Here is a 12,308-nt window from a genome sequence, read left to right on the forward strand (position 1 = left end):
ACAGTCTTCCCTTCCTTCTCTGATGAGGTTGTTCTTCTCTTGCTTCAAGTTTCTTTTATTTTTTCACCTGAGGAAAAAGGCCTTCTTGAAAGCAGACACCTGTTCTCTAAGTTTCTCACTTGCCTCACACTTGTTTTTGCTCAGAGAGGTCGCTGTTGCTGCTCAGTCGTTAGGTCGTGTTCAGCTCTTTGAGACCCCATGAACTGCGAACCTCCCTGTCCACCATCTCCCAGAATTTGTTCACACTCATGTCCATTAAGTTGGTGTTAGTCATTCAGCCATGTCTGACTCTTTGAAACACCATGGACTGTAGCCCACCAAACTCCTCTGTCCACAGAATTCTCCAGGTGAAAATATTGGAATGCATTGCCATTTCCTTCTCCAAGAGATCTTCCCGACCCAGGGATTGAACTCAGCTCTCCCACATTGCAGGCAGATTCTTTACCATCTGAGCCACCAGGGAAGCCCATTAAGTTGGTGATGCCATCCAATCATCTCATCCTCTGTCACCCCCTTCTCTTACCCTCAATCTTTCCCAGCATCAGAGTCTTTTCCAGTGAGTTGGCTCTCCATATCAGGTGGCCAAAGTTTGGAGCTTCAGCTTCAGCATCAGCTCTTCCAATGAACATTCAAGGTTGATCTCTTTTAGGATTGACTGGTTGCTTAGAACTATTACTAGAGTTAAATTTCACCATGACTTTAGCGTAAATCACAAAGTCACTCCTTGGATGAGAAGGTTTACGTACCATAAGAATTTGAGGGCTTTGCTAATTTTGTGGGAAAATATCTGTGGAGTATGTGTGGGGATGACTGGTAGTGCTTGATAAATAGGGAGGAATACAATCATTTTTCTAGTAGAATTTGAATACAGATATATTCAACAGATATTTTGCATTCAGAGAAAACCCAAGTATCTACATGGAGTTCCAATCATTTGTTAGGTTGTTTAACCCCAAACTGATTTCAACTGTAGCCCACAAAATATTGGGTCAGATGAAAACACTTTTTGGTGTAGAATAAATGAATATATTATTTTATACAAGGGAAATATGGAGTGATCCCTCATAAGCATCATCCTAAATTATCTTACAATCTACTCCCTTCAGCAAAGTCTTCAGACAGACAAATGGTAAAGGAAACACTGTTTATGGAATGGGCAATTTTCTGAAGACTGAGGATTCTAGCAGGAGACCACACAGTAGAAATGAACTACATGATTTCAGTGTTGACTGGAGGTTTCCAAGGTGGCAGAGGCCAAGTAGCCCCACTTAATTTTTAGAGACAAAAGGAGCATTATTGCCATAATTGTTAGGAGGGTCAGCATGATAATATAAATGATCTGACCCCAAGAGACTGTTAATAGTGACTACTGATATTAGGGTCTGTGAACTAAAGGATAATTACACCTATAACCTACTTGCAATATTCTTTGTTTCACTTCTCACTCTGGATTCTGGGTGTGACAGGTCTAAATTCCTTAACTCCAGGGTGAGAATGCTTCCAATTTGGATACAACAATGATGTTAGTGAATTGGGTACCACATTGCCATATGGCCATTTTGAGCTCATCAGGTCCTTGGTTTACTAGGGTAAAAGGCAATTATTGTGTTGTAGAATTGAGAAAGAGAAATTGGCTATAATTGATCTCCATGGTGGCTAGGAGCTTGGAGCCCATGTGACCTCTGGGAGTCTCCTCAGTTCTCTATCTCCCTCATTAATGCAACCTCATGCACACAGCACCTCTGGGGGCTCAGCAGTGCAGTTCAATACATTGCAGGTAACTCGACAAAGCAAAGAACTCCAAGCACTGGTGCTGACCAAAGCAAGGGGAACATGGAACTTGTCATGGAGAAGACAAGTTAAAAGAATGGATTGGTGGCTGCTTCTGTTAACAATGAACACTGAGAAACAGCAATAGCTTTGTGACTATATGCAGAAATAAGGACTATAACCTCAGCTCTATTTGACTTTCTACTCTGCCAAGTGTACATAAATATTTTAACTGATATATCTTCTTTCTCCTCTCTCTTTCACCTACTTTATAGGCTGAGTTATTTATGATTATATCTATATTTTGACCACAGGTTACAGATATGGGGAAAAGTGTATACCAACTAGAGATACTAGACTAAGAGTTGGGATGCAGTAGACTCTTAATTTGGGAATTTCCCTTTGAGTGGGAACTGAGAATATTCTCAGTTCCATGAGGGGTTTGTTGGTTTTTATTAGGCAGGAAAAAATTTGTGGATCTAAAGTGTAGACTGTAGTGGGATTTTGTAAATTTTTTCACTGTTAAGTATTTAATACTCTTCACTGTTTGCTCCTCAGTCTATGTTTTGGAAAGTCCTCAATTATATGTAGTCTAAATAGAAATTACCTTCCCCATTGGGATCTAAAGCAGTCAGTCTTCCTTTTCCTGCATCTCATTGTTAGGGAATTGTATGTGACTTAGTCTGGCCAGTTAGGCACTCTGTCTGGAAATTTCAGCCTTAATACGACTCAAGAATCTGGAGATGGAATTGATTCAGCTCCATACTGGTGGTGGTGGCTTGGAATGGGAACTCCTATTGTTCCCTCCAGCAGCCCTGGGTAACTTTTTGTTTTCCAGATCCAGTTTTCCAGCTTTGTTATAATTCTATGAGCCCTCAATCTTTCCATTAAATTGCCCTTTTGCTTGAGATAGCCAGATTTAGGTAGGTTCTGCTGTTTTAAACACAAATGCTATTATATAAATTCAAATGATAATTTTAGCTCTTAAGCTTAAAAACATTTTCGTGGTTCCTTTCAAGTATCTTTTTACCTGTGAAATGTTTTCCCTCTTTCCTCCCAGTTTTAAGGATAAATGACAAACATTTTTCCTCCTAGCTTAATACTGAATTATCTTTGAAAAGAAACAACAGGGAATTTTACAATATTCCAAACTATGGATCTCAACTTTTTCCTGAATGGCTTTCTGGGCTCAGTCAGAAACATATGGACAAATAATACCTGTGTGTGTTTGTTTATTTTTGTTTATTTTCTCCCAAACTCCCATTTCCTCCTTCTCCTTTTCTGGGAGACTGTGCCCTACAGCACAAAGTGGGCAGGTGTGGGTAAGGCTGAGCCTGGAGCATCGCACACAAGTAAGCAGAATTGAGAATTGCATAAGGGCAGGGGCCCACATAAGGGCCCAGAGCCAGTGCCCAGAACCAGCCTGGAAAGATGTCGGCCTGGTGGGCTACAGGGAAGAGTCCGAGACAAAGGAGATGCAGAAATAATGGCTGGGGAGCCCACAGTAAGAAATGAGAAAAGAGACTCCTGACAAGAATGAGTAGGTAGGGCGGGACACAGGCTGGGCCAGAGGGGCCAATGATCCCATTTGACCCAATATTGGAGCAGGGAGGGCAGTGTCATTATCTCTGATATTGAAACTCCCGAATTGAGAAGATGGAGAGGTGGTCAGGCTTGTTGTCCAAAATGATACCCTGTCACTTCTTTTCTCAAAATCTTTAATCTACCTGCACCTAGAGAATGAAATCCTAGTTACATGGGCTGGTTTGGGGGTCTCAGTGACCCAGGTCCCCTGACCTCACCCTCTACCACCCCCGAATCACTGACACTCCAGTCACCCCATTTGCTTGTGCTGTTCCCACAGCCTGGCAAGCCTTTCCAGTTCTCCATTTTGAGATCTTACTCATCAGAAAAGAGCCTGCTCCAATACTATCTGTCCCACGATGCTTCCTTCTGATCCTTGAAGTCAGAACCTTGGCTTCCTCCCCTGAGGTTGATGCCTTGCATCTTGCAATCAATTCAGGGGAGGCCTGGCCCAGAGCCTTGAGCACTCTCCTCTTGTCCTTATGAATGTGACTTGCTCTCCCTTCAGTCTCAACCTTGTCCTAATCTCTCGGACAAATCCTGGCCAGAATTATGGGGGATTCAGTTTGGAATACCTAAGACTGCTATTGACTTTGGCCCCTAATTCTGTTAGTTGGCTTGATGGGTAGGTCCTAATATAGATTCTCAAATTTATAGGCCAGTTTTGGGAATTGGCTCTTGGTCCTTTGCTCTGTGCCCCGGAAGCTGCTATTTATCTGACTAGACTCTGAGAGTATGTACAGTGTGGGACTTCAGAGGTCTCACTGTTTAGCCATCTGCTGCCCCCTTTATACCCGGCATCTTGCCCCGAACCCAGAGCCTAGGAAGGGCTTTTCTGAATGACGGCAGAATGTAGGTGTCCTTACAGTCTACTTCTTTGCTTGTATCTGTGATTATCAGCTGTTCTGGTTTCCCCTATTTCTGCTCTGTCCAAAGGTGGGGTCATCCATAGTGTTCCCGAATGTTGGGTCCCCTCATGGTGAGATGACTTGGGCTGGATTTCTTCCTCTAACTGGTGGCTATGCTTTCTGGACTCCAGGTTCTGCTTGCCAAGCTGAACTTCCTCTTTCATCTGCAGTGGAGTCTGTCCTTTCATTACCTATCCATTCTAGTAGACACGTCTATTTCCAAATTCCAGGTGCTCCCAGTCTGCTCCACTCACCTGCAACTGGCCAGGTAGTACTAGATCATGCCCTGAAAGGCAGAAAAACTATGTAGCATCTACTTTGTTCTAGCTTCTATTTTGGTGTTCTGTGTGGGTTTTGATTTGCTCTTTGATAGCCAGATGCCACTCACTGGTATATGCTACCCAGTGCCTAATGCAGAACTGCAACCCTGCAGGGATTCAGTATATGATATTAGGTTTAAGAGTCCCTTGACAGTCTCTTTTTAGGAATTAGCTCTGACTTCTGTTCCAGTGTCATTTTGTTTAATCTTTGGCATGCTGTGATCCTCCAAATAAGCAGGATGTTTTTATGGAACTCTGGTTGTAGTCTCTCTTGCCTCTAGCCCATCAACCATATTCATCTTTCCCAAGAATATAGTTTGATTATGCAAGACCTCCCACATGTGGGAAATGACTTCCTAGAAACTACAGAATGAGGGTCTAAATTCTTGGGGGTGACATACAGGTCCCTTCAGAGAATGCCTGAATTTGTCTGTCCAGATTATTACTGACAGCTCCTTTATTAGTCCCTTGTGATAGAGATGATCTGAATTTTGGATTGTCCCTCCACACTCTCCATAGTTTCCCACTTTCGTGCCTCTGTCAATATTGTTTCAGCTCATCACTCTTCACTAAGAAAATCTTCTTCATCCTTGAAGATCCATTGCAAAAGCTCCAAAGATTTTCTTAGTCTCTGCAACTAAAGATGATTTCATTCTCTTTGAAACTTGATAATTTTCTGTTGGATTTTTTTGGCCTTCTATCTTATAGTTGTTTGTGTACTTTTTATCATTTTTGTATTATTTTTGATGAGGAGGTCCTTGACAGTCAGAGTGGTCATCAACTCTGTACTTAACTCTTATTGAAAGGATAGACATTTGATAATTATTTGATATTTTTATTATTATAAAACTATAAAATATGACCAGTTATTAAGGGTTGTTTCTCCATGAAGAGTTTTGCTCTCTAGCCCAAACTTGCATACTGCATTTTAGAACAGTAATGTTTTAAATTTATTCAGTATTATAAAGCTAGAAATAGGAAAATATAGAATTATAATAAAATTTGAAAGTGTGTGGCATTTTTACCTATATCTTTCAATCAGATACATCACCTCGATTTATTATGAATCTTCTCTGAGTCATAAGAGAGAGAATGACTTAGAAAATATTTGACTCCTTAGAGAAAAATCTTGTCTGTTTAAAATGTTTAATTTATTGTAATTTTCAAATACAGTATTTAATCTATTGTAATTTTATATTTTCAGTAGACAAATAAAAGATTTTTCTCTAAGGAATCAAATATTTTCTAGTGTTTTCCAATGAGTTGTGTGATTTTTAAGTAATTTTCACATGATGGTTCTTAAATAAGTTTAATGGAAATATTATTAAATTTATGTAGTAATTAATCCATGATAAATAATTCTTTTGAGATAATATGCATCCTTAACTATCACATTCTAATTTGAATTAGTACACCACTTTTCATATAATGTAAGAACTCACAAGAGTGTAATTGTACTCTTTCTCCCAACTTTTGTATCATTTTCATATTTTTAACCTCTAGATATGAAATAAACCACAATAAATTGTTGTCATTTTTGCTTTAGATAGTCAATTGCCATTTGAAGAATGTAAGAAAAGAAAAATAGTGTATTCAGATATTTACCATTTCCAGTGCTTTTCTTTCTTAACTATAGATCCAAATTGTATCTAGCATCATTTTTCTTCAGCCTGAGGAAATGTATCATTTCTTATAGTGAAGATCTCCTGGCACCATATTCTAACAGCTTTTTATTTGAAGATAGGTTTATTTCATCTCCATTTTTGAAAGATGTTTTTGCTAGATATAGAATGTTTCATTGATAGGGTTTTCTTTTTACCTTTCAGAATTTAAAAGCTGTGGTTCTATTGTCTTCTGGATTCTATTCTTTCTGATAAAAGCCACAGTAATTGTTGTTGTTCCCTTTATGAGATGAGTCTTTTTAAACTGTGGTTACTTTCAAGAATTTTCTTTTTATCTTTTATTTTTAGATGTTTCCTTTGCTATTACCAGGTGTGGTTTTGTTTTTAATCTTGCTTAGATTTTACTGAGCTGCCTGGATCTGTGGGTTGAGGTCAAATTTCAAAAAAATTTGGTCTTTATTTCTTTAGCTTTAATTTTCTGCCCAATTCTTTCTCTCCTTTCCTTCCGGGACTCCAGTGACATGTGTCTTAAGAGTGCTTGATACTATTCCATAGATATTTCATATTCTATTTTAAAGAATATTTTCTTTTTCTATGCTTCTGTGTGGATGACTTTCATTGAGCTGTGTTCAAGTTCACCAATGATTTTCTCTGTTATGGTCAAACTTCTTTTAGAGCTAGCCAATGAATTTGTTTCAAATATTATATTTTTTAGTTCTAGTATTTCCATTTGGTTCTTTTCTTTCTCAAATTTTCTAAAAATTCTACATCAGTTCAGCTCAGTCCCTCAGTCATGTCTGACTATTTGTGACCTGATGAATCGCAGCATGCCAGGCCTCCCTGTCCATCACCAACTCCCGGAGTTTACTCAAACTCATCTCCGTGAAGTGGGTGATGCCATCCAGCCATCTCATCCTCTGTTGTCCCCTTCTCCTCCTGCCCCCAGTCCCTCCCAGCATCAGGGTCTTTTCCAATGAGTCAACTCTTTGCATGAAGTGGCCAAAGTACTGGAGTTTCAGCTTCAACATCAGTCCTTCTAATGAATATTCAGGACTGATTTCCTTTAGGATGGACTGGTTGGATCTCCTTGCAGTCCAAGGGACTCTCAAGAGTCTTCTCCAACACCACAGCTCAAAAGCATCAATTTTTCGGCACTCAGCTTTCTTTATAGTCCAGCTCTCACAACCATACATGACCACTGGAAAAACCATAGCCTTGACTAGACGGACCTTTGTTGGCAAAGTAATATCTCTGCTTTTTAATATGCTATCTAGTTGGTCATAACTTTCCTTCCAAGCAGTAAGTGTCTTTTAATTTCATGGCTGCAATCACCATCTGCAGTGATTTTGGAGACCAAAAAAATAGTCTGCCACTGTTTCCACTGTTTCCCCATCTATTTCCCATGAGGTGATGGGACCAGATGCCATGATCTTAGTTTTCTGAATGTTGAGCTTTAAGCCAACTTTTTCACTCTCCTCTTTCACTTTCATCAAGAGGTTTTTTAGTTCCTCTTCACTTTCTGCCATAAGGGTGGTGTCATCTGCAATTCTTCATAGCTCCTAAAATTTCCTATCTTCTCATCTATCCTACTGACCTTTTCCTGTAGATGCCTTAAATATTTTTAGTCATTTCAAAGTCTCTGTCTAACATCTGGACCATCTACTGGCTTGTTTTTGTTAACTAATTTTTCTCTTGAATGTAGGTCACATTTTTCTACTTTTCTGATGTGTAGTGGGTTTTAATTGCAAGCCTGATACTGTAGTGATAAATTATGAGCAATCTGAATTCTGTTATCTTCTTCTGAAGAGTGCATAATTTTGTTCTAACAGGTAATTGTATTGCTAGAAGGTCACCTTGAGCCTGGGAAAACTTGGTTTTGGCCTTTCTCAAGGTAGCTTTGTTACTTTTGTCTCTATTCCTAAAGCACATCTCTTAGTCTGGGGATAAGGTCTTTCTTTTTTTTCAGGATCTTTTTAATAGCTAAATTGAAATACTATTTACGTATAAGAAAATACACCCATTGTAAGTGTATAAATCAATGATTTTTGGTAAATTTATAGAGTTGAGCAAATATAGCCATAATAAAATGTTTTTAAATTATAAAATACACATAAAATAAATTTACCATCTTACTCATTTTTAAGTGTATAGTTCATTGGCATTAGGTGATTTATATTATTGGGCAACTCTTACCACCATCTCCATAACTCCTTTATATCTTACTAAACTGAAAATCTATGCCTGTTAAACAGTAATTACGCACTCTGCTTTCTTCCCAGCCACAGAAAACCACCATTCTGCATGTACCTCATACCAGTGGAATCAGACAGCATTTGCCCTTTTGTGACTGGCTTAGTTCACTTACTATTAATGCCCTCTGGTTTTATCTATGTTATAGTATGTGTCAGAGTTTCCTTTCTTTTTAAGGCTGAATAATATTCCATTGTGTATATATACACCACATTTTGTTTGTTCACAATTCAGTTTTAGAACATTTCCATCACTTCAAAAATCTTCCTTGTGCCTGCTTGCAATTAATCCTTTTTCTCACCCCTAGCCCTAGGCAACTACTGATCTGCTTTTGTCTCTATAAATTTACTTTCTTTAATCACTCATATAAACAGAATCATAAAATATGTAGTCTTTTGCATCTGGTTTCTTTCATTTTAGAGGATGAGAAGAGCTCTTTGCTCCTGAGACATGGCCCTTCTGAAGTTCTCAGTTCAGCTCAGTTCAGTCCCTCAGTTGTGTCCAACTCTTTGCAACCCCATGGACTGAAACACACCAGGCTTCCCTATCCTTCACCAACTCCCGGAGTCTGCTCACACTCATGTCCATCGAGTCGGTGATGCCATCCAATCATCTCATCCTCTGTCATCCCCTTCTCCTCCTGCATTCAATCTTTTCCAGCATCAGGGTCTTTTCTAATGAGTCAGTTCTTCGCATCAGGTGCCCAAAGTATTGGAGTTTCAGCCTCAGCATCAGTCCTCCCAATGAACATTCAGGACTGATTTTCTTTAGGATGGACTGGTTGGATCTCCTTGCAGTCCAAGGGACTCTCAGGAGTCTTCTCTAACACCACAGTTCAAAAGCATCAATTCTTCAGTGCTCAGCTTTCTTTATGGTCCAACTCTCATGTTTACACATGACTACTGGAAAAACCCTAGCTTTGACTGGGCGGATCTTTGGTAGCAAAGTAATGTCTCTGCTTTATAACATGCTGTCTGGGTTTGCAATAGCTTTTCTTCCAAGGAGCAAGTGTCTTTTAATTTCATGGATGCAGTCACCATCTGCAGTGATTTTGGAGCCCAAGAAAATAAAGTCTGTCACTCTTTCCATTGTTTCCCCATCTACTTGCCATGAAGTGATGGGACTGGATGCCATGATCTTAGTGTTTTGAATGTCTAATGGAAGCCAAAACATTTAACAAATCCTTCTAATTTGATAGATCTTGAATTCCATACTGTATCTCCTATGGTTAGTGACTACTGGTATCTAAGCACAGGTCTTTCAGCTTTCCAGCTATCACTTTCCTCTTGAGTCCTTAGAATCTTAACCTGTACAAGTGTGTGAATCAAAGGTTAAGGGAGAACTTGGGGGTACTTAACACACAAATTTGGGGGTAGTTAATGCACTACTCTGACTCCTTTCTGAAATGTCTTTCAATTTCCAGCTACTGTGGTAGCCCACAGAGAATCAGGCTAATAAGATTAAGGCTCTCTCCTGGAGATTAAATGGACTTCTCTAGTGGCCCGGTGTGTGAAGAATCTGCCTGTCACTGCAGGAGATGCAAGTTCCCTGTGATCCCTGGGTTGGGAAGATCCCCTGGAGAAGGAAATGGCAACCCACTCCAGTATTCTTGCCTGGAGAATTCCATGGACTGAAGAGCCTGGTGGGCTACAGTCAATGGGGTCTCAAAGAGTCAGACACAACTTAGCACCTAAACAACAACCGGAGGTTACACTCTGTCTCAGGATTGGACTGCGTCCCCCAGAAGAAGCTGAATAAATGTCTTACTTGTTCTAGTTGTCTCTTTTGAGTTGCATGCCTTCCCAATTCTGCCTCCTTTAGGTCACTTTCCAGTGAAAATGCAGTGGTTGCTTTTTACATTTTGTCTGTAATATACAACTGTAGTTTGCAGGAGGGTCAGTCTGAAAGAAGATACTTCCATTACCAGAGTCAGAAGATTTTCATGATGAGAAGATTATGAATGTGAAAGATACGCATTAAGAAAGGGGTTCAGAATCAATAATTAAGAAACCATCACTTCAGAATTTGTGATAATTCAGATAGAACTTTGGCCATAATTTCTTTAAGGAAGTGAATATTATCCATAGGATCATAAGAATAGTTCTTAAACTACTTAGGGAGGAAAATCCTTATTTTTCTTGTCATTTTTATTTTTTTATTTTACTTTAAAAACTTTCAATTCTTTTTTTTTTCAAGTTTAAATTTAATGACTTTGGTATTAACTATACACATACTAGTAAGTGCTAAGACTTAAAATCTTCCAGTTCAGATGTGACTCCAGACAGGATCCAGAGAGGAGTTCTAAAAATCTCTTCTCTGGGTTATATGGAGACTTTCTTTACCCTCCTGTGTTAGCCTCTCAATTCTTTGTAATAGAATGAAATATGTAACTACCATGGTGATAGCTGCTGGATAAATAGTGAGAAGAGTTAATATTGCTTGAGCACTTATTATATGCTGGAACTGTAATAAAAGCTTTAAAGCACAAGCTGTGTTAATAATAACACAGAGAAGTTCATCAAATTAGGAGCAGTTTCATGAACTTGAACCCAGGGACCCATCTGCAGAGCTTGTTCATTTCATTATCAGAGATACTTTGCATTGGCATGAGAACCTGAGGATGCCATGTGGAAGGGGAGGTCGTGAACTCTGTCTGCTAATTGGCCCCAACCTGAAATGGGCTGGTTATACCCACCTTAAGTGCTTCTGAAGAAGCAAGGTCCCTTCTGAGAAGGGTCTGGGTGAGTGTGGTGTCACAGATTCCACTCACGCCTAAGCTGGAGGGAAACACTCACATTTTTTCCTTGCAATGAATTGTACAGCTTGTCAAAACATCTAGCCAGGAGTGGATAACCTTAAATTCTACGAGAAAACTAGTGGTTCAGTTTCTGATGGAGCTCTTTTATGGGCAGACTAATGGGTCCGCTGGTGTTCTTTGTATGTGGGGAGAGGGGGCTGGAGCTCTCATTAAGCCTCAAAACTTTGATGTACCAGGATTCTGTTGCCTCCTCTTTTGTCTCCCAGGATGGACCAATTCTCACATGTATCATCTAGTTCAGGCTTCACAGCCCAAGTGGCAGCTGCAGGCAGCTTTTCTAATTATCTCCTGCTGAAGACAACCAATTGACCGTGGACAGTTGTCAGTTAGGCAGGACTTGGTCTTTTAATAGGAAGGCATGCCTAACTGCTGCTCTGATTATCCCGTTGAAGCATCTTTATTATACCCTAAACAGCCATCTAATTTTGATGTGACAGAAGAGAGAATTAAATGAATAGAATATCTTGATGGGTCAAAATGATTTCAACATACAGACCCAAGAATTAGTTCACAAAATGAGCATTTTCTTATTAGAAACAAATGTACCAATATATTAACAGAAGTTACTTCTTGGTAGTTGGTCTATGGATGGTTTTTATTTCTTATTTGTATTTTTCTGTACTTTCTGTGTTCTAGAAACAATCTATGTTACTTTTGGACTCAGATTTTTAAAAAATGAGAGACAGGGTAGCCTAACCCTCAGGTTTCTACTTTTAGTACGAATCAGGAACAGCATCCTGCTTCAGAAAACCATAAATCATCCCTAAAGTCCAAGACATTAAAAAAATTCAAACAATTCCGGAACTGCAATTTTCCTCTAAAAATTTGCTAACTGCTCAGTTTCTTGTAAATATCAAGGACAGGATATATAATTTTCTATTTAAATCCAACATGTGGTAGACATCTAATTAACATATAATGAATACATGCAAGAAAGAATGAGTAATGTTCGGGAATAACATATTTGGCCAGAAGTCTTTCAATTACAAGTTTGGGCCATTAGTGATGATGGGACCTGGAAGGAAGAGTCAAACTG

General features: G+C 39.2%; 1 non-coding gene across 1 annotated transcript; it reads right to left on the bottom strand.

The window, feature by feature from the left end:
* Positions 1-10,721: 10,721 nt before the first annotated feature.
* Positions 10,722-10,844, bottom strand: LOC139033082 (small nucleolar RNA SNORA26). The gene has a single exon (XR_011485717.1). It is a non-coding gene; the product is annotated as a small nucleolar RNA SNORA26 (small nucleolar RNA).
* Between the last annotated feature and the right edge of the window lie 1,464 nt (positions 10,845-12,308).

This window comes from Odocoileus virginianus, chromosome 34 (genome assembly GCF_023699985.2).
Source record: "Odocoileus virginianus isolate 20LAN1187 ecotype Illinois chromosome 34, Ovbor_1.2, whole genome shotgun sequence".
Taxonomy (NCBI): Eukaryota; Metazoa; Chordata; class Mammalia; order Artiodactyla; family Cervidae; genus Odocoileus; species Odocoileus virginianus.